Below are 27,327 nucleotides of genomic sequence, written 5' to 3'. Positions count from 1 at the left end.
ATCACCTATTTTCAGCTGCTCTGGAGGGTGGAATTCAGTGGCAGAAGATGACAAACTGTTTTGGATATGAAATAATATCCTACAGACAATCATACTCTATGACTGCTAGCTCAGATTAATCCTTGACAGTGAGGACACAAAATACTGGCCAGAATGGATGAGTCAATTGATCTTTTTTTGCTGTCATCTACTATGTTATTATGCTGTTCAGCACCATAGTCTGGACAGTTCCTGTAAAAGGTAGGTGAACAGACAGGCAAATGTTCATGTCAAATTTAACAGTGCTTTTCAAATTTTGAAATATTCTTAAAAAGAAAGAGGGAAAGAGAACTAAACAGATATAGGGAGAAAGACAGCAAAAAGAAAAAGATAAGACAGAAAAGCAAATAAATATAAAGAAAAAAATAATATTGAAAATATTTGGAGGTAGTTTCAAAAACCATTTACTCAGATACATCAGCTGTCTGAAAGTTGCCCTCTTCAGCTCACCTAAAAGCATGCACTGTCTTGCATTCTGCAATGGAAGAGTAGGCTAGTGGTAAGCACATCAAAGGGGAAAACAGGCACAATAGGGTTCACTTCCTGCTGATGCTCCTTGTGACCTTGGGCATGACACTTCATTCTCCGCTATCTCAGGTGCAAACTTAGGCATAGATTTACTAAGCCAAAGCACATGAAATTTCCCCTGAAAAATCTTGCATATTTAAATGAACTGCTTTGCATGCATAAGTTTTGCAAATACATGTATAGCAGCCCAATCATAACTAATTTTATGCACATTAAATAGCATGGCTTGCCTCAAAGAACCAAAGCTGCATTATTTTTTTAAAAGTTAGCTACAACTCAGGAGTTGTAGCTAACGTTTCCTGACGGCATCAGGATGCTAACGCACATCCCAATGTCTCCAGGATGCTTCTTAAAGGGACAACAGCAGCCCTAAAGCACCACGCCCACCGTGTCAAAGCCCCCTCCTCCCCAGGAGTCTAGCTAGATTGTTACCCACTCACCCTGCTGCCTCTAGAGGCAGTCCAGCAATCCCAACCCTTCCCCTCCCCTTTCGAAAAAGGTCACTCCCCCTGATCCAACCCCCCATCTCTATCAACCCCCCCCCCCCCCCATGTTCCAACCCTCCCAATAGAAGCCTTCCTACCCTCCAACCCCCACCAATCATATTTTGGTTCCCTGATAGTCTAGTGGGTTCTCTGGTAGCCTAGTGGAGCCAGAAGCACCCCCTAGAATCTGGGCTAACTGCAGCCATATTCCAAAATAGCACCGGCCAGTATTTGTCCCTATCAAGGTGATATTGCACAATATTTAGACATAAAAAACACCCCTTATTAAACTTAACTGATTTGCATGCATTTCCATGCATAAAATATACTAATGCATGCAAAACAGCTAATGCATAGATAATGCCATGCAAATAAAATAACATGACTGGATGAATACACATTATTTACCGGAAAGATAGCTACTACTCTGGAGTTGTAGCTAATTTTGCAAAAGAGCATCAGGGCATTAATGCATGCCCAGATGTTCCAGACCTGCTTCTAAAAGGGCCACACAGCCCAAAATAACTTCCCTCCTAATATGCAAATATTCCCCACACACACACACTGTAGAGATGGCACTAAAATAAAAATAAAATAAAAACACATTTTTGAAACTCATGGCAACACCCCGCCCTCTCCCCTTTGTTAAAAATGGCCCCCAACCAAATATCCTCCCATTTAAACTCCTACCTCTCCAGTATCTGCCCTCTTACCCCTTGTCCTCCCTCACTCATACACAAAGCATTCAATGGTAGTCTAGTGGCACCTGCCACTGCCTCTTTCACCAAAAATCATTCCCTGGTAGTCTAATGGCTTCCCTTCCCCCAATGTTACCTTATAAAGGTACCCTGGTGGTCCAGTGGTAGCCCGGAGTACCCACTAGGGCACACCAGCACAAATCCAGTGGACGCCCATCATTTGGCATTGAAAAGCCGAAGAAGGAAGCCAATGGATTGTGGTGCTCCCAGGCCTAGACACCGAAGCCTAGGCCTGACCCTGGGCATTGTGACTTAGATGCCATCTCAGGTCATGGCATTGGACCTGGGTCCAGGCCTAAGCCCCAGCGTTGGGACTCAGCAGCCTAGTTGAGGCCCCAGCATCAACAACTGGCCTCCAAGTCGGGTTGCAGCGTCGGGCCTGGGTGTGGGCCGAGGCCCTGGCATCAGGACCCAGTCTACAAGTCAGGTCACTGCATCAGGCCTGGGTTTGGGCCCTGGCCTAGGCCCAGGCATCAGGACCCAGCCTCTGGGCTGCGTTGCAGCATTGGTCCTGGGTCCCGGCCAAGGCCCCAGTGTCAGGACCCAGCCTTTGGGTCAGGTTGCGGCATCGGGCCTGGGTTCAGCTCCAGGCAAGGATGTGGCATCAGCCTTGAGTAGACTAAGGCTGCAGTGACCTCGCACAGACTCAGCCTATGCAATTCCAAGGCTTTGACCCAGTGTTGCCAGCGAATTTCCACTGGACTGGGTAATTGTGGGCTGGGAGGATCCTGGCCCCAGCATTTTTCTGGGTGAGGTGGTAGGGAGGCTTAGGTTTCGATTTTGGCTGGGTTTGGTTTTTTTTAATTGCTCGATTTGAGTTTTTTGGGGTTTTTTGCACGATTCAAACAAATAAAGCAATCCACGAACCAAAATTTGTGGGAAAAACCCTCCCAAAAATGAACAGAGTAACTGAAAACAATTTTTTTTTCTCTGCACATCCCTAACCCCAAACTCTTCTGGAAGTAAATGGAAGATAATGACTAACAGCAAGGAGGGAAGTGTGGAGCAGAAATAGTGACTAAACTGAAATAAAGTATTCCATTTTTTTTCTTTTTAATTCTTCATCAGTTTAATCAGTGCACAATAATTGGAGAAGAAGAATAAGTTAGCATTGCTCACATTTGCATTTATTGGATATTTTACCAGATAACCTTTTCTTGGAAATGTTAAAAAGTCGTGTTATTGACACATTTTCTCTCCTCTGTTTCATGGGTATAGCTTACTCACACATTCATGTAACTTAAGGTAAAATGCTTACCTTTTCAGGCAGATCAGGCATATGTTTCCGGGGTTGCAATGTAAGCAGTTGGAAAAAAAACATCTATAAAGTGTTGACTGTATAGCTTCCAGTTAACTAATTGCCTTTTGTTGGCTGAATGATGTCCTAACCACACTCATGAGTATTCTTTTTATTGATCCAGTAAATGGACTGCATAAAACACAGATGAAAGCTTCCCACTGATTGCTCTGAAAGTCAGCCAATGCAATTCTGCAATGAGGATGGAATAAGGGCTTTGCTCCTACCCGTGATAATATTCTGATTCTTTTGATAACAAACCTTTATTGCATAAACTGCAAAGAAATTGGTGACCCTTTCTTTTTCCAAGAGCCTCAAATTCTCAAGATGCAGGGCAGGTGATGCCACTAGACATGGGTTGATGCAACACTCAACTATATCCAGCCTTTTGAACTTAATATATAATAGAGTAGATGTAGAACAAAAGTAAAAAAAAAAAAAAATCTATGATGACTGGTGTTTCTCCAGTAGTATATTCCCTATACATTAGTTCTTTTATACAATTGGCCTAATTTATGAAAGATGATCTCTGTTAAAAACAAAAAAATCTTTGGAAGGATAGTATGCCTTATTTTCTATATTCATGATTGTTTATTTGTATTGAGCCTTTGGCCCGTTGCTCATGTGATTGCCTGTATTTCTGATAAGTTGTTCTTTGTGGATATGTTTTTTGGAAATCATAAACAAATGACAAAAAAATCAGCTAGAAGAAAACATAAAAATCAAGCTTGTCTCTCACAAAGCAATCACGGGTGCTAGTAAATATTATCAATTTCATAAGCAAGGCATGGAATGGCAATTCCTGGGTAAATCGATATTTACCCAGGAAAAAATAAACAGACTGAAAATTGTCCTCTTCAAATGTGGCTAAAGGTGTGCAAGGTTTCTGCGGCATGCGTAATTTACCAGGCAGATAAAAATAACTTTCCTGTGGGCATGTTTAGGTCTGGGGAGGATAGCAGTGTACATACATTTAATTTTCGAATAAACACACGCTTGTTTCACCCTCTCTGCTGCTTGCATATATAGTGGGTGCAAAAATCACGGATGCTTTCAGCGCGTACTTTGCACTTGCTAATTTAAAAAAGAGTGAGTTGTTTCCCTTTGAAAATTGGTATCTGTGTAAAACAACAGGCATATACTTTGCAATCAAGCGGGCTGCTTGAAAATTGTCCCCTCTGTATGAACTAAAGTGATAGAAATGGTGTTCTGGGCATAGGCACCAAGATATGACAAGAGCGTGACATTTCTTCTTCAGAAGTAGAGGTGTTGGGAGCCCAGGAAGATGTGTGAGTGGGAGGAGTCACCTAACAAGAAATAGAGGATCAGCCTAGTTGTTAGAGCAGAGGGCTAAATGCCACAAAAGCCCATCCTTCCAATCTTGCTTCTCCCACCAATGTTTTTTGTGCCTTTGAGCAAGTTGCTTCACTCTCTGTTGCTTCAGGTTCAGATGTAGGGGGTCATTTACTAAGCTGCAATATGTTATTGCAGGAGAGGCAAATTATCATACGGGGGGGGCCGCATTCCTGCAATATGTGTCCCCTCCCCAGGAAAATATTGTGGTCCCACTGAAAACATGGAAGGCCATTGGACAGACACAACTTTTCCATATAAACTCTGCATCATTGTGTATGAAAGGTTTCTCTTAATGCTCATTGGTAGCAAGGTTGACTAATGGGTAGGGACCTTCGTTTTTCATTTTTATTTTATTTTGCCTGGGAATTGCAATGTGATAAAAAAAAAAATCAGTGGAAAAAATTACTTTTTTATAACACACAGGAAAACATTTTCCACTGATTTTTTTTTGGTTTTTTTGTTATCATATTGAAATCCCCAGGAAAAGCTTGGCAGTGTCAGTACAGGAGCTGTGCTGCCAGTCTTTGCTCACAATTATTGGGTAACATATGCAGGCCTTAGCAGAACACCCTTAGGTTTGAAAACATAGCAGGGTTTACTATTACTGTGTATATGTGTCGTGTTGTGTTTATGTGCACTTGAGATAATTGACTGATAGAACACTTTGGTATGCATGCTTAATTAGCTTTGGGTTTCACCTGTATATATTGTTGCCAGTTTAAAAACATTTGTGCTCTTCCTTGAATAGCTACATTGTATTTCTTTGTATCTACCTACCTTTACTGCTCTTGCTAACACATTGTATCTTATGAACTGAGTTGGTACCATGATTGATATGAATATTCAAATGCATTTCAGTGGAAGCAATTTTTGTGTCTAGTTATAGATTGCCTTTTGTTCTTTTAGTTTTGTCTGTATAAGTCCCATCCTATATATGTATGCATATTAAATCATTTTGGTATGTCCTATTTGAGGTCTGCTGCTTCTAAATGACCCATTAATTAATTAATAAAGATTTTTCCCAAAATTGTTTTACATTTATCATTAGTGCTTTTTTTTCCCCCTTCAGTTGTTTTGGGGGGGGGGGGGGGGTTTGTATGTTGGTATTCTAGGCACTTTATTTTGTACATATTTATCCTGCGTTTGTTATATATATATATAGAGAGAGAGAGAGCAAACTCTTGCTGCCAGACGTTGTCTGTCTGATACTGGCTGGTGGGGTTGAGTGCATGTGCAAACCAGTGAGCATGCACAACCCACCATTCACCAACAGACTGACCCAACTTATATGGCAGGTGGCAGGTTTAGACACAGAGCTTCTTGAACTACCAAGAGCAGTGGGTGGAGTGGGGGGGGGGGGGGGGAGGTAGAGAGAATTCCTGGGAACTGTTGAGGCCAGTTTGAAGTGGGTCAGGTCAGCATGGGGAGGTGTGCCTGGAACTAAGATTCTTTATTTAAAAAATTGGGGATTAGTGGCCGGGGTCGAGTTGAGAAGTGGGGCGCAAACTATGGGGGGCATTTTCCAAGTGGATCGCACTCGATAAGGGTCGTTTTGAACACGAAAAGTCCCTTATCACTTGCGATACCAAGATCGGGGCAGAGTCGGGGGTGGCGTCAGCCCCGGTGAGGAGGAGTTGGGGAGGCACCGGGGCTGACGCTGCGAAGACTTCGCCGACAGCGAAAGGTACATTGCATTTTCACTGCCAGTTTTGCGCTGAATAACTACACCTTTTATGGTTTAGTTATTTGGCGTGACGCCGGCAGCGATCACACCGTGGAGGTGCGATCACTGCCAGCTATTGCAGGACCGCCCCCCCCCCCCCCCCCCCCCCCCCGTTACTTCCGAATTCACTATGCCTTGCGGCATTAGTAAATCCAGTCCTATGTTGGGATTGAGCTCAAGAGGGAGGAAGACAGTGCTGGGGTCAGATTTGGGAGGGGACAGACAGTGCTAGGTCAAGCTGGGTAATTTGGAGCCAGAATGTGGTGGGGAAGAGCTGGGATGGGGGGGCTACACTGTGCTGGGGTCTAGCTAGGTAAGTGGCATACTGTGCTGGGATCAATCCTATAAGGGAGAATAAACTACGTTGGAGTTGAGCTAGGGAGAGGAAGACAGTGATGAGGTAGGGCTGGAGAAGAGGAGGACAGACTGTGGGGTGGTCAGGATTATGAGGAGGGTTACAGTGTGTGAATATTGGGTCAGTAAGGGGGGTCACAGTATATGGGGATTGTTCCAGTGAGGGGGTCACAGTAGGCAGTGTGCTGGGATCAGGCTATGGAGGGGGCAAAGAGTGTTGATGCTGAGTCAGATAGAGGCATTGTAGTGTGCAAGGATTGGGTCAGTAAGGGGGGTGGGGAATCACAGTGTGCGCGGGACTAGAGCTGGAGACGGCAAGTCATAATAAGCTGGGTTCAGGCTATGGAAGGCGGAAGAATGTCCTGGGCCTGGGCCAGTGAGGGGGCAGGGAGTTTTGGGTTAGGGACAGTGTGGGAGGCAGAGTATACTGGGGTTGGGCCTGCGAGAGTTGAAGTGGGGAATGGAGCCCTGAGATGGGGCTGGGGAAGAGGATCAGAGAACGCTGGGGCTGGGCCGCTGAAGAGGTGCACCTGGGGAAGGGGAACAGAGTGTGCTGGGGAGGGGGACGAGAGAGTGCTGGGGAGGGGGACGAGAGAGTGCTGGGGAGGGGGACGAGAGAGTGCTGGGGGACCAAATGAAGAGAAGGGAAAAAAATGTTAGGGTGAGGCAGAGGAGGGTGGATGGGAGGCTTTGGACTGCAGAGAGGGACTGTGAATAGGGGCCTCTAGGGAAGTTTAACAGGTGTCAGCTAGTTAAAATGAAAAGGATTAGAATCACTCCAACAGGAAGGTACTGCTGTCCTCAAAAGACCTTCAAAAGCGAACATATTTCATACATAAATATTTGTTCGGAAAAGCTTTTGCCCTTCTTAACTTAGATCTGCAATTGTGTGCCAAGAATCACAGTAGGTTAAATGCATTACATTATAGCATTTAGGAATTATAAAATCTATTTGAAAAATGGCTCAACAATACACAGAATATGTGTGGTTTCTTGAGATTAACCATTTTTCAGTTGACTAGCATTGCCCTCCCATAACGAATAAACAAACTAAAAAAAGACAGATGTTTAAAAGGTCGTGCAATCTACTATGTCAAAGTAAACAAAAATGCGCCCAACTTCTTTTATCCGGTGAAGCAAGATAAATTTAGATTCCAGCATTGTATTTCAGTTACCTTTAATGGGCAATTATACCACTTCAATTTGAAATACAATATAGCTATTTGTCAGTTCAATAACAGTGGTCACAGACTAGAATGAATCAGTCTGGATATTCTTCATGATGCTGTTTGAAGTAGAAAGGGGATATCTTAATTAATAGTAACCTGCTTTGGGACTTGTAAGGCATGGGATTATTAGTACTAAACTAATGATTTATCAGGTAAAGCGAGAACATGAAAAACAGTACAATACTGTATGGCTCATGTATGTCATGCTTTTATAGGTTTCTTTTTTAGAGAAGTAAAGCTAAACATGCTTTCAAATACTTTCCTCTTTAAGATACTCCTAAGCTTAGATTTCTTCAATACTTGTAGTGAACTATCTTATCTGTGTCCTTAATAAAACTGCTGTAATGAAACCCTTTATGTAACAATGGCATTTTGTAGTTTAGTAATGATAATGAGGAGCTATCAGAAAACAGCTAAACTTGTAAAATATTTATTTGAATGTATATGGCTTAGACCAGTTTAGAAAATTGTCTTTTCTAATATTCCCAACTGGAAGCCAACAAAGAACTCAGTTTACACCAAATCATTTTCACCTCTGGAGGCTGAATAACAGAAAATATTTTGGGTTTTGCCAAATAGCAGCTATCAAAAAGGAAGATATTCACAAAATATTAGCACAAAATATATTTGTCACAATTTGAAAACAAAAAAAGATATTCAGAACAAGAAGACCGTCACCTATGGCACAGTCCCCAGTTTTGATGCTTCCCTCAACATCAGTGTGGTCTACAGGCCTCCAACTCAAGACAGGACAGAGATTTGGTCAAAGACATCCAAAAGATGGGAACAAAGAGAGATGTGTTGCTTGTTGGAGATTTTAATCTGCTGGATATGGACTGGGGTATCCCTTCTGTGAAATCTACTAGAAGTAGAGAGATAGTAGATGCCCTTCAAGGAGCTTTGTTCAAACAAATTGTAATGGAATCTACAAGGGAGGGTGTGATACTCTATCTAGTGCGCACTAATGGTGATGCTGTCTCTAACATCTGAGTACATGCCCATCTGAGCACAAGTGGTCATCAGATGGACAAGTGATCATCAGACAGTATGGTTTGATTCAAACAAGATACAGAGAAATCACACAAAGCCCCAAGTTATAAATTTCAAAAATATGGACTTTGTCAAAATGGGGATGTTCCTGGTGGAAGAACTAGAAGGCAGGGAGATAATGGGTAATATAGAACAACAGTGGGCCAAATTAAAAGGAGTTATTACAAAGGCAACAGACCTATATGTTAAAAAAGTAAGAGGAAAAAGAAACTGATCTGATTTGGAGGTGGCTGAAAAAATAAAGGAAAAAGGAACTGCATTCAAGAATTATAAAGGATCCTAAAAAGAGGAACACAGGAAGGAATACCTGGTGAAACTAAGGGAGACGAAGAAAAGAATTAGGAAACCAAAGAGTTAAACAGAAGAAAGGTTTGCCAGAGAGATAAAGCGAGGTGACAAAACCTCTTTCAGATATATCAGAGAAAGAAGGGAAGCCTGAAGTGGTATAGTGAAATTAAAAGGTGACAAGGAGCAATGTGTAGAGAAGGACAAAGAAATGGCAGAAATTTAAACAAATACTTCAGTTCAGTGTTCATTAAAGACAACTCTGGAGAAAGACTGTTGCTGGTTGACAAAACAGTAGATTAGGATGGGGTAGATAAAACTCCATTTACAAAAGAGAATGCATGGGAACAGCTAGGTAAACTGAAACTGGATGTGAATTGGTTATTTTTATAGATGTGAATTGGTTATTTACACTAGCAGATAATAGAAGGACTAGGGGGCATTCCATAAAGTTAGCAAGTAGCACATTTAAGTCTAACTGGAGAATATTCCTTTTCACTCAACGCACAATTAAGCTCTGGGATTTGTTGCTAGAGGATGTGGTTAGTGCAGTTAGTGTAGCTGGGTTCAAAAAAGGTTTGGATAAGTTTTTGGAGGAGAAGTCCATTAACTGCTATTAATCAAGTTTACTTAGGGAATAGCTACTGCTAATATTGCATCAGTAGCATGGGATCTTCTTGGTGTTTGGGTAATTGCCAGGTTCTTATGGCCTGGTTTGGCCTCTGTTAGAAACAGGATGCTGGGCTTGATGGACCCTTGGTCTGACACAGCATGGCAATTTCTTATGTTCTTAAGGTCATGGGGCTAGATGAGGTACATCCCAGGATACTGAGAGAGCTCAGAGATGTGCTGGCAGGTCAACTGAAAGACCTTTTCAATAGATCTCTGGAAACTGGAGTGGTGCCATTGGACTGGAGAATGGTGATTGTGTTTCTGTTTCACAAGAATGGTAGCAGAGAGGAGGCTGGAAATTACAGGCCATTTAGCCTCACCTCACTGTGGGAAAATTTAGTGGAGATGCTGCTGAAGGAAAGGATAGTGAACTATCTACAATCCAGTTGGGTTGCTTGATCTGAGTCAGCATGGATTCACCAGGGAAAGCTCCTGTCAGACAAATCTATTGGATTATTTTGATTGAGTAACTAGAGAATTAGATCAAGGAAGAGTGCTCAATATGATCTACTTGGATTTCAGCAAAGCTTTTATACTGTGCTGCATAGAAAACTTGTGAATAAAATAAGAAGCTTGGGAGTGAGCGCCAAGGCGGTGGTGTGGATTACAAACTGGTTGACTGATAATGGTAATGGTGTGTAATGGTAAATGGAATCTACTCTGAAGAGAGAATTGGGTTACATGGCATCCACAGGGAATAGTGTTGGGACTTGTTCTGTTCAATATCTTTGTGAGGGACATTGTGATAGAGATAGAGGGTAAAGCATGATATTAGTTCTGCAACAGAGTGAACATGCATGAAGGAGCAGAGATAATGAAAAGTGATTGAAGAAAGCTTGAAGAGAGATCTAAGATTTGGCAGTTGGGATTCAATGCCAAGAAGTGCAGAGTCATGCATATGGGACACAGTAATCCAAAAGAGTGGTATGTGATGAGGATGAAAGACTGTACAGTCCAAGAGAGGGACCTTGGGTTGATAGTATCTGGTGATCAAGGTGGCGAAGCAATGTGATAAGGTGATAGTTAAAATCAGAAGAATGCTAGGCTGCATAGAGAGAGGAATAACCAGTAAGAAAAAGGAGATTATAATGTCCTTGGTGAAGCCTCAACTGAAGTACTGAGTTCAGTTCTGGAAACCATACCTCAAAAAGGATACAGACAGGATGGTGACCAAAATGGTGTGGGGTCTTCATTGGAAGACTTATGAGGAAAGGCTGAAGGATCTGAAAATATTTATATCTTGGAAGAGAGGAGATGCAGGGGAGATATGATACAGACCTTCAGATAGTTGAAAGGTTTTAATGATGCAGAAACTTCAAACCTTTTCCATTGGAAAGGAAACAGTAGAACTAGGGATCATGAAATGAAATTCCAGAGGGTACAACTCAGAATTATGAGGAAATATTTCTTCATGGAGAGCTTGGTGGATTCCTGGAATGACCTCCCAGAAAGGGTGGTGAAGACAAAACCAGATAATGAATTCTGTGGATTTCTAAATGCTTAAAGAAAGGGATGGTGCAACATTTCTGCATGAGGGTAGCCTACACAGAATGGCAGTTACTACTCTTACAGAAAGCATGGTGGTAACCTGCACAGAAAGGTTGTTACTACCCTTAATGGAACACTTGGGTAAACTGCACAAAATGGCAGTTACTACCCTTAACAGAACCATGGGGGTAACCTGCAAGGAACGGCAGTTACTACCCTTAATGGAAAGCATGGTCGTAACCTGCACAGAGTGGCAGTTAGTACCTTTAATGGAACACATGCAGGTAACCTGCACAGAACAACAATTACTACCCTTAACATAACCATAGGGGTAACCTGCAAGAAAAGGCAGTTGCTACCTGTAATGGAAAGCATGGGAGTAACCTGCACAGAGTGGCATTTACCACTCTTAATGGAATACATGGGGGTAACCTGCACAGAACGGCATTTACTACTCTTAATGGAACGCAAGGGGCTAACCTGCACAGAACGGCATTTACTACTCTTAATGGAACGCATGGGGGTAACCTGCACAGAGTGGAAATTACTACTATAAGCAAATCACTGGGCAGACTGGATGGATCATTTGGTCTTTATCTGCCATTGTTACTATATTACTATTTTACTATGTTTCCTATAGTGACTCAAGGATACATTCTACCACAAGAGTTAGAATGTTCTGTAGCAATTCAGGTACATATTTGCCTAAATTTGCATACAATTTACAATATTCTACATGTAAAATAATTTTACATTATAAAAATAAAATTTCCCAAGCTTTTTGTGGGTCTGGATAATTTATTTTTTTAATTCTTTAATTCCTTTCTCCATTTCAGTGTTACCTCATTCATTATTCCTTTCTTTCTGCCCATTTCTTTTTCTTCTACTCTTCTCTTATACCTTCCATCAATAGACATTTCCTTCTTAAAGGTGCGTATTCTCTTGCCTGCCTCCACCCCTCTGCTAAAACGTTTTTCACTTTTGACTAGGTTCCCTATTTCCCTCTGTTCTGTTTTATCTCTCCTTCAGTTTTTCCTCCCAGTTCTACTCCCTAACTTTCCTCTCATGCAACTTCACCATCTAACCCCTTATCCTTCTTGAAATTTCCCCTTGCTAATCCCACTACCAGCCTCTCATCCCTTCCTGCTTCTTCCGTTTCTCCCAGCTGCACCCTGCCAGTCTCACATTCCTCCTATCCATTCCCTCCATCATTCCCACCTTTTCTGCCCAGTCCCCAGTTCTCTCCTTTTTTCCCCATCTCTGGCCCTTTTTCCCTATCTGTTCCTCTTTGCCTCTCCCTCTTCCCCATCCACTCTCCCCCATGCTCCCTCCATCCCCCCCCCCCCCCCCCCCCCCCCCCAACACCACCATTGATCCTCTCTCCCATCTGTCTGTCAACAGAGGAAGGAGAGTAATGCTTCACCTGACTTCTTCCTCTTCATGCCATGCAGGCCAGGCTCATGGTTTTTGCCATTTGGACACCATACAGACTGATAGTGCTCCACACAATTCAAATCGCTAATTTGGTTGTGCCACTCTTCTCCATCTCCTGCTAACCAGCAAGTGGGGGTGATCAACAGATGGAGGACGGAAGATGGGTGGCCAGTTGGGATATGATAGAGGTCTATAAAATCATGAGAGGTCTAGAACGGGTAAATGTGAATCGGTTATTTACTCTTTCGGATAATAGAAGGACTATGAAGTCAGCAAGGAGCACATTTAAAACTAATCGTCAAAAAGTCTTTTTCACTCAGTGCACAATTAAACTCTGGAATTTGTTGCCAGAGGATGTGGTTAGTGCAGTTAGTGTAGCTGGGTTTAAAAAAGGATTGGATAAGTTCTTGAAGGAGAAGTCCATTAACTGGTATTAAGTTGACTTAGGGAATAGCCACTGCTATTACTGGCATTAGTAGCATGCAATCTTCTTAATGTTTTGGTACTTGCCAGGTACTTGTAACCTGGATTGGCCATTGTTGAAGACAGGATGCTGGGCTTGATAGACCCTCAGTCTGACCCAGTATGGCATGTTCTTATGTTCTTATGTTCTTATCAGCAGGTGGTTGAGGGAAAGGAGCAATGTGCTCCTACATGCCCTGTGTCACCTTTCTTCTTGGCTGGTCCCAGTTTCTCATATTTCCTCCTTCAAGGCTCTAATTTTGCAGTCCTTATACTGTAACTGCATTTCCAGAATCACAGGAAACCAGGGACTGTATCCATAGACTATTTAATGTCCTTGTCCTATACTATGAACAAAGACATACCTACAGCCACCTTCTCATCCTAATAATGTATGACTTCTATTCATCTTCAGCAGTTTTTAGACCTGCTTCAGGACAGCAACACAGATGCTCAAGTGCAAGTGCAGCAGGAGCCTTGCATCATCCATTAGCTCTTGTGGAGTGCTTTTGACACTAGCATTTCTTCTACACTCAGGTAAGAAATAAGATAGCTAGGTGCTATTTTAGTTGAGCAGAGCTTGTGCAATCCAGGACAAATGCTAAAGAAAGGTGGTATCACTTGGATTTAATAAACAAGGTGTGAGGAAGTCCATAAGAAACTCTCTCAAATCACCTTAAAGGACCGGTCACAGGTAGCTGGCCCAGTCCTCCTCAGCAATCAACACTGCAAAGGATTCTGGGCCAGGGGAGTTCCCTTTAGCCAGGGGTTAAAGCTGAGAGAGCTTGGGGAGGCCCTGGGAAGCAGAGAGAAAGAGCTACTGATTACAAGGACCTCCCAAGAGGTCCTTGTAATCAGTAGCTGTGGTAAGGTGAGCGATATTGTTTTGTGTTACCTGAAGTGAAGGCGTGCAGCCAGATTGTTCAAAGTTAATCCCACTATAAATAAAGTTCACTTAAGCAACAGCCAGAGCCTATCTGTTGTTTTTCTGGCTATTATCACTGCTCTAGCTACCTCACAAGGGCTCTGAGAAGAAAGGTCAAAGCAACTATTGTGGGGTAAATCTAACCTAATCAACAATGTAGGCTTCGACCACAATGTGTACTCCGAGGAATGCAGGACCCCACCTTACAAGAAGATAACTACTTTCAAGTACAGACTTTCTTTGCCTTCTGTAATGATAGTTGTCTGTGCATTCATCAGGAGCTGCAGCAGCATCAGCAAATGCCAGCTTCAATAAAAAAAAAAAAAGTTGGCAACCATCATATGCTAGTTCTTTATGTGCTGAGCTTTCCCTTTTACATCACCTACGTTTCCAGATCATGATCATTTTTTAACATCAACATCCCAAACTCTGTAGCACCACATGTGCACTAAACTCAAATGTGCATGATATGGATGCAATTTTATCTCAGGGGTTTGGAGACATTCTACACTTGACCTTTAGTGGCATGTTTTATGAAGACACTGGAACAGAAATGCCTTATGTAATTACATTCATATAATTTACAGTTCACTGAAGTATATCATATACATACAAAAAGGCTGATGTACTAACATTTGAAAAATTTTGCAAAGTCTGCTTCACACACTAAAATGGCTAGAGATGTGAATCGTGTCCTTGATCTTCTTAACGATCGATTTCGGCTGGGAGGGGGAGGGAATCGTATTGTTGCCGTTTGGGTGTTTAAAATATCGTGAAAATCGTTAAAATCGTGAGCCGGCACACTAAAACCCCCTAAAACCCACCCCCGACCCTTTAAATTAAATCCCCCACCCCAAATGCCTTAATACTTCATCAACTTTGGGAGGGAAGTACTTACTTGCCCTAAACCAATGGCAGGAAAACCGGCACACTAAAACCCCCTAAAACCCACCTCCGACCCTTTAAATTAAATCCCCCACCCTCCCGAACCCCCCCCCCCATGCCTTAAATTACCTGGGGGTCCAGCGGCGGTCCGGAACGGGCTCCTGCAATTGAATTGTGTTGTCTTCAGCCGGCGCCATTTTGCAAAATGGCGGCTGCAAAATGGCGGCGGCCATAGACCAACACGATTCGACTGCAGGAGGTCGTTCCGGACCCCCGCTGGACTTTTGGCAAGTCTTGTGGGGGTCAGGAGGCCCCCCCAAGCTGGCCAAAAGTCCCTGGGGGTCCAGCGGGGGTCCGGGAGCGATCTCCTGCCGCAAATCGTTTTCTGTACGGAAAATGGCACCGGCAGGAGATCGCTCCCGGACCCCCGCTGGACCCCCAGGGACTTTTGGCCAGCTTGGGGGGGCCTCCTGACCCCCACAAGACTTGCCAAAAGTCCAGCGGGGGTCTGGAACGACCTCCTGCAGTCGAATCGTGTTGGTCTATGGCCGCCGCCATTTTGCAGCCGCCATTTTGCAAAATGGCGCCGGCTGAAGACAACACAATTCAATTGCAGGAGCCCGTTCCGGACCGCCGCTGGACCCCCAGGTAATTTAAGGCATTGGGGGGGGGGTTCGGGAGGGTGGGGGATTTAATTTAAAGGGTCAGAGGTGGGTTTTAGGGGGTTTTAGTGTGCCGGTTTTCCTGCCATTGGTTTAGGGCAAGTAAGTAAGTTCCTGCCCTCCCCCTTCCCCCGATTTACGATTTTTTAACGATAAATCGGGGGAATTGGTATTGTATCGTGGCCCTAACGATTTTTGACGATTTAAAATATATCGGACGATATTTTAAATCGTCAAAAAACGATTCACATCCCTAAAAATGGCAAATGCATAGAAACATAGAACATGACACAAAAAACATGATATGGTCTATCTAGTCTGCCCATCCCCACCAACTACTCAGTTGTACAATCCCTATCACTCCTTCAGAAATCCTCTGTGCTTGTCTCATACTTACGTAAATTCAGAAAGTATGAGGTAGATCTTAAAAAAGTACGCGTGCGCGTACTTTTGATCGTGCAAATGGCGCAAACAAAAGTATGTCGGCGCGCACAAGCCTGCGCAAAATTGGCAGCCTGCGCGCGCCGAGCCGTGCAGCCTGCCTCCATTTCCTCCGCATCCCCCCACCTTCCCCTCCCTTCCCCTATCTAACCCACCCCCCAGCCCTACCTAAATCCTCCCCACCTTTGTTGTGCAAGTTACGCCTTCTTGAGGCAGGCATAACTTGCGCGCGCCGCCTCGGCATCCCCCGGCACAGGCCGCAGTGTCGGGGGACTCAGGACCGCCCTCCCGGATCACCCCGAACCATCACCACGCCCCCCAGACCCACCCCGGACCGCCCCCTGACCCACGGACATGCCCCCAGACACACCCCTGGCCTGCCGACACGCCCCCCTGACATGCCCCCTCCTGCCCCTTTTACGAAGCCCCGGGACTTACGCGCGTCCTGGGGCTTTGCACGTGCCTGTGGCCTATGCAAAATAGGTGCGCCGGCACGCGAGTGCCCTGCGCGTGTAAATCTGGCAGGATTTATGCACGCAGGGCTTTTAAAATTTACCCCTATCCTTGTGTCTACCACCTCCACTTGAAGGCTGCTCCATAAATCCTCCACCCTTTCTATAAAGAAATATTTCCTTAAATTATTCTTGAGTCTACCCTCTTTCACCCTCACCCCATGACCCCTCATTGCAAAGTCTCTTTTCTGTTGAAAGAGGCTCGCCTGCTGGGCATTGATACCTAGTAGGCAGTTAAATGTTTCAATCCTGTCTCTCCTCTCCCTCCTTTCCTCCAGGGTAAACATATTTAGATCACTAAGGGGGTCATTTACTTAAACGATTGCACATGAAATCACTAAATGTGGGTGGCGTCAAGACAGGAAGAGGAGGAGTCGGGGCGGCAACTGGGCGGACACTGTGAAGACGGCACTAACGGCAAAATGGTAAGCTTCCATATCGCTGCCTATTTTGCGCCGAATAACTACACCTTTTATGGTGTAGTTATTCGGCGCAACACCGGCAGCGGTCGCACCGCGGAGGTGCGATCACTGCCAACTATCGCAGGACTGCCCCACCGTTTCGCTCCCCTGCCCCCCTGTACTGTGGGATTCAGAAAGCCCAGCAGTGTTAGTAAATCTAGGCCTAAGTAAGTCCCCATAAGCTTTACAATGAACACCACTGGCCATTTATTAGTGATTCTGTGGACCACTTACATCCGGTTTTTATCAGTTTGAAGGCGTGGGCTCCAGCGCTATATACAATAATCGAAATGAGGTCTCACCAAGGAATTATATGGGGGCAATATCACATCTTTTATTCTGCTGACCATTCTTCTCTTCTTAGGTACCCAAGTAGCTTTCTGGCTTTTGGCATCACATTCTCCCCCTATTTGGCCACACTGAGATTATCAGATATGATCACCCCCAGATCCCACTCTTGATTCATGCTGTGAGAGCTGGAGTTCTGCAGGAAGCCTGTTTCTCTCCTTTATTCTTTATTCTCCTGTCTCTCTCTATCTTTATGAGGCCATTAGCATGAATCTTATGGGAACTGGATGTCATCAGCCATATTTACGCTGATAACATCCAGTTCCTGATTCCTATTAAGGATGATATAAATGAGGCTGTTGGGTTGGTTGTTTTTTTTTAAACTCCTGTGTTGTGAAATTTATGTCTTGGTTTCAGAGTAGTAAATTGGTTTTGAAAAAAGCAAAGCAGAGATTCTTTGTGTGGGTTTTGACTTTGAGAGTTTGCCAATTCTGACCATACTACCAGTTTTGGATACTCATATTATTACTAAGTCATCTAAGGTCAAAAGCTTAGGATTCCTTTTGGATACTAGTTTCTCCATGTGGGGCAGGTTGAGCAGTGGGTCTGTGTATAACTTAAGATTGTATGTCATCTTCGACCTTTTCTAGATTCTCAGGCCCTAAAATCTGTGGTCTCATCCTTGGAATTATCAGTCCTTAATTATTGTAATGCCTTGCTGGTGCGTTTACCAAGTAGGCTTATCCATAAACTTCAACTACTACAAAACAGTGCAGCTTTATTAATTTTTGGAAAATCTAGATCTGAAAGGGCTTCTCCTCTGCTCTATTTCCTCTATTTGTTGAATGGGCAAAGTTTAAGCTATTGGCTATTGCTTTTTGTATTATGAGAAGTAAAGGCCCAAAATGTCTATTGGATATATTGGACTTGTACAGACCTGTTCAGGATTTCAGATCCTCTCAGGGTGGTCTATTAGCAGCGACATCAATACAGAAGGTATGTTTGAAATGCTTTGCTAATCGGGCATTTTTTGCTGTAGTCTTATAGGTGTGAAATGGCTTGTTGATTTCAGTTAGAGCAGCGTTAAACTATTTGAAATTTCACAACAAAGTGAAGGCTTACTTATTCCCCAAGGTGGTATGATTTTGGGGTGAAATGGCAGCAAGGTTTTTATTTTATATCTATGTTTTTAATTTTAGTTTATCTTTAGATTTGTTTTTATTTTTTAATTTGTTTACTGTTTTTATTGATTTCATGTAGATGATTATGTGAAATTTTCTGTAAACTGCTTTTATTGCCTTTATTCTGATTACATGGTATATACATTTCTTAATAAAATAAAATAAATATTCTTCTCCTCCAAGGAGTCTCACAATGCCACTTTTCTGCTTCCTCCCATTACTAACATATCTAAAAAAAAAGTCTTGCCAATTCCTCTCCCCCCTGATTTACTGTATTTACTATGTTTTTTATTCCATTTGTATCTTTACCATCCTGACTTCTTTACCAACTTCTCTTAGCTTTTCCAGACTTTGCTGCTTGCCTTCCTTTCTACAATGTTTTGTAGTTTCTGAATGCTAACCATTTTTTCTTTACTTTTTCAGTTAGTTCTATAGTGGTCTCTTTTATCTCTTACCTTTATTTATTTTCCTAACAAAAATGTTGCCCTTACGATATCTTATTTTAGTTTTGTCCACTACTCTCTGCTTCTGATGACTGCTTGAGAACAACATTAGCTTTCCAGAGGTCTAGGACCCTTATCTTAGAATCAACCATTGCTGCCTGTGCACTAAAATTAAACCACACCATCTGAAGATCACTGGATCCCAGATGATCATCCACTATGACATGGGTAGCCAACACCAGTCCTCGAGATCCACAAACAGGCCAGGTTTTCGGATATCCACAATGAATATATATGAAATAGAGTTTCATGCACTACCTCCATTGTCTTCACATCTATACCATGCATATTCATTGTGGATATCTTGAAAACCTGGCCTGTTTGTGGCTCTCAAGGACCAAAGTTGGCCATCCCAGCACTACAACATCAAAGACACTGTCGTCATCATCAGTATGCACAAGGTCCAGTATCACACCTCCCATATGGATTCTGTTAACATTTGATAGAACAGTTCTCCCAGCAGAGAATCTAGGATCTCTTTGGTTCTAGAAGACACTACAGTCAGGATGTTCCAATCAACATCTGGCAGACTGAAATCATCACCTCCCCTTTTGTAACAACTTTGTGAATATCCACCCTTAAATCTTTATCCATTTCTTCTGCCTGAAAAGGTGGTTTGTATTATTACACCAATATAGATGGATGTTCCATTCCCTCTTTCTATATTAACCCACAGTGCCTCCTCCTTACCTCATAAGCCTTGCAGTTCTGTTGTGTTAATATTATTTTTTTTATAATTAGTGCCTTCTTCCTCCCTTTCTTCCTACCCTGTCCTTCCTGAGTAGGTTGTAGCCCAGAATAACTATATCCCAGTCGTGATTTTCCATGTGCCATATCTCTGTGACAGCCACTGCATCCAAGTCAGCTTCTTCCATAATTGCCTCTAGATCCAGGATTAGTATACATAGCTTTCCAGACTTTGTCCTTTTTCCTATTTCTGTACAAATGTTTAGTGTTTTACTTACTTAAGGGCTTATACTTTCCTGAGGGCTGTTTTCACCCATCCCTCAATGATCCTGCATTAAAGCACGCATTTGTGCAATGGGTGCACCTTGTCTCCTTTTAGCACATAAAGATTTTTTTTTGAAATCACAAATAGTACAATTTCATGTGTAGTTTTACACTGTAAAAATGTATTTAAATCAATATTTAATGAGCTATTAAAATGCAAAATTATGCAAAGATGCATTGCAGAATGTTTTTCGCAAAAAAATAATATATATTTCAATAAAGCATGTGAAGGGTTTGAGACCAGTTACTCTTAGAAGGTCTTATTCTAAATAAGATGGAGACAATAAAGAATAAAGGCACCGAGACCAGAGAAATGGAGTTAGCAAAACAGAAACATACTTGAAGATTTATGTACTAAAATTAGCTTTTTTGTGTCTTTATTTAGGTTTTCACACAATATTTTTCTGTCCAGGCAAATGAGCCCAGATACAAAATAGTGCACAAGCTTTTGCTATGCAAAATTTTATTTAGTTTAAAAAATGTATATTCTGTATCTTCCAACACTGAGTTCAGTGCAGATTACAACATACTTTTAAAAATTCAAATAAATGTATTATAAAAATACATGAAAATTATTAAAACTTACAAAATAAATCAACATATTGTTTTAATTTTGCTTGTGCTAATCTTTATTGTTAGGTTTTATTGTTATGATGTATTTTTATATAACAGCATAATGGTCATAAATTGTAAACCACACTGTTTGACCCCATGTAGGCTGAGATTGTGGTAGTAATTGAATGAATGAATGAATGAATGAATAAATTAATTAATTAATTAATAAATACATGGAGAACTGTTTCTCATCTGAGATAATATATCTTTATTGGTTTTATATGTTATTTTTACTGATGAGAGCAATAGCTTTGAATGTGCTAAACAATAAAGTCTGAAACAGCATGACATTCAGGGTAATTATTTAACTGCAGGGCTTCCCTTAGGAGGGTGCAAGGCCACAGGCAGATCAACTGCAGTGGGTCCTTGGAATGCTGAAATTACAGTGTTGGATATAGAGCTACATGTTAATGCAGGGCCCAGGGTAATCGCCCCTATTCACATCCACCCCACCTCCTCCAGTGCCGGCCCTGGTTAACTAAATTCTAACCAATCAGATTATTAGGAATTACCTCAATCATTCAATATATCTTGTAGATCTTATTCATCTCTCTATTCAATAACAAAATTCAGTTTCATAAAAATATAAAGGATTCATAACTAGAGAAATAGTAAACTCAGAATGATACTGTGAGCCCGATATTTAAAAAAAGAAAATTAGCTGGATAAATTGGATTTATCCGGCTAAGTAGTGCCACTGAATATCAAGCTATGGTAAGCGGGCACCACTTAGCCAGATAAATTACTTATTCCGCTAAATTTTTACTTGATAACTCGGGGCAGGGAATGGGCAGATCATGGAGGAGTTGAATTAGCTAGATAAGTATAATATTCAGGTTTAGCCAGATACCTTATCCAGCTAACTCTGGTCAGAGAACAGAGCTGTCTTAGAGTTGACCAGATTAACTTATCCAGCTAACTTTAAAATAGATGGGTATATTCAGTAGCTCTGTCGTGCCACTGAATAGCCTAGCTAAATTAGCTGGATACGTTTATCCGGCTAACATGCCAAACTGCACAGCGGCTCAATATGGGCCCCTATATGTTTGATAATATGGCCTAGCCAGCACTGTTCCAAAAAGAAATCCAACCTGCTACTACTAGGCCTGGAGTAGCCAACTCTGATCTTCAAGAGCCACAGACAGGTCTGGTTTTCAAAATATTCTTAATTTATATGCATAAAAGATTTGTATACACTGCCTCCATTATGTACAAATATATCTCATACATATTCATTATGGGTGTCCTGAAAAACAGACCCATTTGTGGCTGTTGAGGATCAGAGTTGGCCACCCCTGCACTAGAGGAAGCATGTGGCTCCAGACCATCAGAGACAGGCTGGGCAAGTCCTGGTTTTGCCCCAGTGCATGCATGGGATTGTAATACTGATTTCCTATTGATTTCCCCATGAAAATCTGAATCCAAAATCCATGAATGCAATGTGACAAAACCAGGAATCACTCAACCAATCCCTGATGATCTGGCTTCATCAGGCAACCCTAACTGAGGTCTTCCCAAACTTATCCTGTGGATACCATAGCCAGCTGGGTTTTCAGGATATCCACAATCAAAATGCATGAACTAAATTTGCATATACTCCGTCTCCAATGCATGCAAATTTATCTCATGCATATTCATTGTGAATATCCTAAAAACAACTGGTTGAAGGGTCACCAGACCAGGCTGGGGAAGTCCTGCTCTAACTACTAAAAAGTGATTCCAGAATGGTAAATGAGCAAGAGACATTTATCTTGGTAACTTTTGAGTTATCCGGATAAATGTCAATGTTTGAATATCACAATCAGACGCAGTGAACTATTACGTTTTTAAGAAGGATCTAAAATGTAATATGCAATTTCACCCACAAATCACCTCATAGAACAGTATTTTCTTCTGCTAGAACTTTCAAATATTCCAATTAAATATATCAATTAAGTAAATCTGTAAAAAAATCATCAACACCACAACCTTTTCTCAAAACATTTTTTTCAAAAAACATTTTTTATATAGCTGGAGAGGAAAGTTTCATACTTTGCTTACCCCCAATCGGGTGATGTGTCTTTTTGTAATCATGAACAAACCTCCACCAGCCAAATGATTTTTTATGAATATTTTGTGTGTATTATGTGAATTTAAAAAGTTCAACAGAGTCTGCTGTATCAATGTACAAAATTGCAGAGTCACTTTCAAACAAACTTGAGCTGTAACTTTATAAACATGTTTTTTAAACTTTGCTTAAAACAGCTAACACCGACTTATCTGTACAGCCGTTTAAGTTCCCAACATGGCAGTGTTTCAGATCCTCCCAGGATCTTTCCTCAGGGGATTTAGACTTCTTCAAACAGTCGGACTCTCCGTTGTACAACAAAATTCTTTAAAGGGTTACATCACTCCCTTACCGGCAATACTTCCAAAATTCAAAGATTTCCTTCACGGCGGCACAGACTAACTGTTTCCGCTGAGTTCAGTCCTAAAGCCAAACGCTGACGCCATTTTTAAAGTCCGATGAATTTCTCCTCTCAATCCAATGTGAAACCACGTTGTTGATATGTCATCACGTCAGTTCCAGGGGCTGAACCTCAATGAGGTTCACTATCACGTCCGTCTATTTATTCCTAATATCCGTATATGGATGTAGTTCACTATGATCGTTAGAATTAACAGTGAATCGGATTTAACATTTATTCGCATTTATATTTCATGGCTGGAAGTATGGATGGACGCGATAGTGAACTATATCCATATACGGATACTAGGAGTAAATAGACGGACGTGATAGTGAACCTCATTGAGGTTCAGCCCCTGGAATTGATGTGATGACGTATCAACAACGTGGTTTCACATTGGATTAAGAGTAGAAATTCATCGGACTTTAAGCAAAGTTTAAAGAACATGTTTGTACAGTTACAGCTCAACTTTGTTTGAAAGTGACTCTGCAATTTTGTACATTGATACGGCAGTCTCTGTTGAACTTTTTAAATTCACATAATACACGCAAAATATTCACAAAAAATCATTTGGCTGGTGGAGGTTTGTTCATGATTACAAAAAGACACATCACCCGATTGGGGGTAAGCAAAGTATGAAACTTTCCTCTCCAGCTATATAAAAAAATGTTTTTGAAAAAAAATGTTTTGAGAAAAGGTTGTGGTGTGATGATTTTTTACAGATTTACTTAATTGAGATATTTAATTGGAATATTTGAAAGATCTAGCAGAAGAAAATACTGTTCTATGAGGTGATTTGTGGGTGAAATTGCATAATGTTTGAATATCAACATTACTTATCCAGCTAAATTTTCTCCAGATAAGTCATTATGAGGGTAAAATTTAGTTGCATTACTTAGTGGTGTTTTAGGGGTATTTCAGAGTGGGAATGAGTTAGCCAGGAAACGTATCCAGCTAACTCCGATATTTGGAGCTATCCTTCCACCCTGATGAATCCAACTTTTATCAACTGTAAGATTTTCCCCCCTCTTCCCTCCATCCTTTCACACACACCCCCAATATAACTCCAACCCTCCCACCGATGTCAACACAACCTAAATTGTTGCAGTCACCAGGGCTGTAGTACCAGCGTACCACTTCTGGCGGTGTAATGCATTGTTGTGTGGGTGTATCTTTTATGCTACCAGCGCTGCTGTCAAAGCAATGCATGCTTCCACCAGGAGCTGTACATTTGTATCATGGCTCCGGCGGCTGTGACAACTTAGGAGGTACTGGCAGGGGCAAGAGGGTTAGGGTTGTCTTGAGAGTGTGAGAGAGGTGGGCAAGAGGAGGGAATACTCTTACATTTGATAGCAGGTGGCATTGCCAGGGGGAAGGCTTAGGACACTTCCTTGGGCCTTTCATCCCATTATGTTTTAACAAGATTTAGGGGTGGCTTGGTGAGGGTGGAGGGTACGAGCTCGCTAGCCCAACTTGTATATCACTTGAGGGGAGAAGTCCGAGGCCACCAGTCTGAGCTTGTTCATTTTTTCATTGTTGGCATTTATCCAGCTACAGTATATTCATTGGGGTAGATTTTTTTAAAAAAGCGCGATCGCGTACTTTTGTTCGTGCAGCAGGCGCAAACAAAAGTACGCAGGATTTTATAAGATACGCGCATAGCCGCGCGTATCTTATAAAATCCTGGATTGGCGCGCGCAAGGCTGCCGATTTTGGGCAGCCTGCGCGCGCCGAGCCACGCAGCCTGCCTCCGTTCCCTTCCCCTACCTAACCCACCCCCCCCCCCCCGGCCCTATCTAAACCCCCCCCCTTACCTTTGTTCCTAGATTTACGCCTGCGAGAAGCAGACGTAAATCTATGCGCGCCAGCAGACTGCTGGCGCGCCCTCATCCGACCCGGGGGCTGGTCCGGAGGCCTCGACCACGCCCCCGGTCCGGCCCCTGAAACGCCACGTCCCGTCCCGAAACACCGCGTCGTTCGGCCCCGCCCCGACACGCCCCGACACGCCCCCTTCAAAAAACCCCGGGAATTACGCGTGTCCCGGGCTCTGCGCGTGCCGGCGGCCTATGCAAAATAGGTGCGCCGGCGAGCAGGGCTTTTAAAATCCGCCCGATTGAATATAGCTGCATAACCATAGCTAGTTAGGGTTAAAGTTATCTCGCTAAAGATATCCAAATATCTTTATTCGTTAATACTCAGTGAGATGTTTATCACACTGAATAGGAAGGACCCAAAAAGCACAAAGGAAGGCGATCTATAAAAGCCGTCAGGATGAACAAAAGGATAGAAGCCAATAGTCTTATATAACTCCTTTATTGAAGTGGAGACACAAGGGTAGCCCGACTCTGGCCGAGTTTCGCCGTCTGAAAACGGCTGCCTCAGGGGCTTACATATATTCTCTTGAGTTCGTGAATGCGTTGAAAAGAATCAATACTGTTGTGGATTATATAGTGGTTTATATGATCCTTTATATACAATTTGTTCGAACTTAAACTGGGAACTCAAGAGAATATATGTAAGCCCCTGAGGCAGCCGTTTTCAGACGGCGAAACTCGGCCAGAGTCGGGCTACCCTTGTGTCTCCACTTCAATAAAGGAATTATATAAGACTATTGGCATCTATCCTTTTGTTCATCCTATCACACTGAATATCCTGGATAACATTAGTTGAAAAAGTTATCTGTTTTCTGGATTTCTGAATATTAGCCTTGGTATGTTCTAGTAGTTAGATCAATTAACTCTTGGGGCTTCAGTTCAAATTCTCTCTACTACTAACTCCTCATGTGTCCTCAACAAGAAACTTTTAATATGATTTATTTTGGGCTGTTTCCCTTGGGAACAGAGTAGGAGAAGGTCCTGTATCTCCCTGATCCTCAGGTTACCCAGTTAACCTGACAGTAATAAGAGTGATATTGTTCCAGCTTTCCTCTGCCCATTGGAATCGCTGCAGCAGTCTGGGGAGCAGAAAGGTGCTGTCTGGTCATCCAGCGTAGGAATGTTCGCATACACTACAAATTAGTTGCACTAGTAATAATAAAAAATATTGATTGAAAACAATGTACAATCCAAAAGTATAAATCCTTTTGTACCTTTCCACCTGATCCAGGTTAATCAACCTGATAGACTGATTCATTTCTGGTTTTGTCCCTTGGATCTATGGCTTTGTAAACCTGCCTTTCCCAGGGAAATTGGAATTACAAGTCCACAGATGTAATGGAACAAAAACAAAAAAGGATCAACCTGTCAGAATTGACCTGGGTCAGATGGCAATTCTGACTGATATTTGTTCTTTTGTTCTTTCTTGTTTTTGACCTCATGTGCACCCTTGTTCCTGTTCATCTTATCACTGAAACAACTGCTTTTCACTTAAATATTTGAGAGTAAACTTGACAAAAGAAAATCACTGGTGAACCTCAGGGTTAAATACTTGAAGACAAAAAAGCTAAATGCTTTTTACAAGTACATTTTGTAACAAGACATACTATTTACGTCTGTTCCTGTTAAGACTAACATTGGCATATCTCCTGCTAATATTGAAGTTGATGATTTCTAATTTTAGTTGCACACTGAGAGAGTCTATGGATGGTACGCGGCAAATACCTAGGACAAAAGTTAGAAAAGCCCATCATGAGAACAGCTCATATCATACAGGCTTCAAGTGGGAGCCGCAGACATCATCAAGGACCCGAGCAGCACACATCCTACAGGGGCTAAGAAGGAGCAGAACTCATCCAATGGGGTCTGAGCAGAAGCAGCACACATCCTACAGTACACATGCAGGGTCTGAGGGGGCACAGCAGATAATATACATGGTCTGGGTGGGGGCAGCAGACTTAGACATCAGCTGGTCCAGAAATCGGTTACCCTATTTTAGATTGGGCATTTCCTTCTTCTCCTTTTCGGCTTCTAACACAATTGGAATCAGCCTCCGCTGTACTATGATCCCATGAGTTTTCATTCACAATTACCTAGGGTTTTTTTCCTCTATCTTAGAACCCCTTCCTGGCCCTCCCAATTCACCTAGCTCCATCATTTCAGCAATAGCCTTCAGCTGGGAGCCACGGCCCACGGCTCCCTCCAGAACTGCAATGGTTGGCCCCACATTTTGGCCACTGAAGGTTGCTGTTGCATGATTACAGGGGCTCCCTTCCGCCCAGGCCAGTGAATACTGCATGCACAGCAACCCCAGTCCCAGCTGATCCTCCGCCTAACAGGGTACAACACAACTACTAAGCCA

Source organism: Rhinatrema bivittatum, chromosome 9 (assembly GCF_901001135.1).
Source record: "Rhinatrema bivittatum chromosome 9, aRhiBiv1.1, whole genome shotgun sequence".
Classification (NCBI taxonomy): Eukaryota; Metazoa; Chordata; class Amphibia; order Gymnophiona; family Rhinatrematidae; genus Rhinatrema; species Rhinatrema bivittatum.
This window is presented reverse-complemented; position numbering follows the sequence as displayed.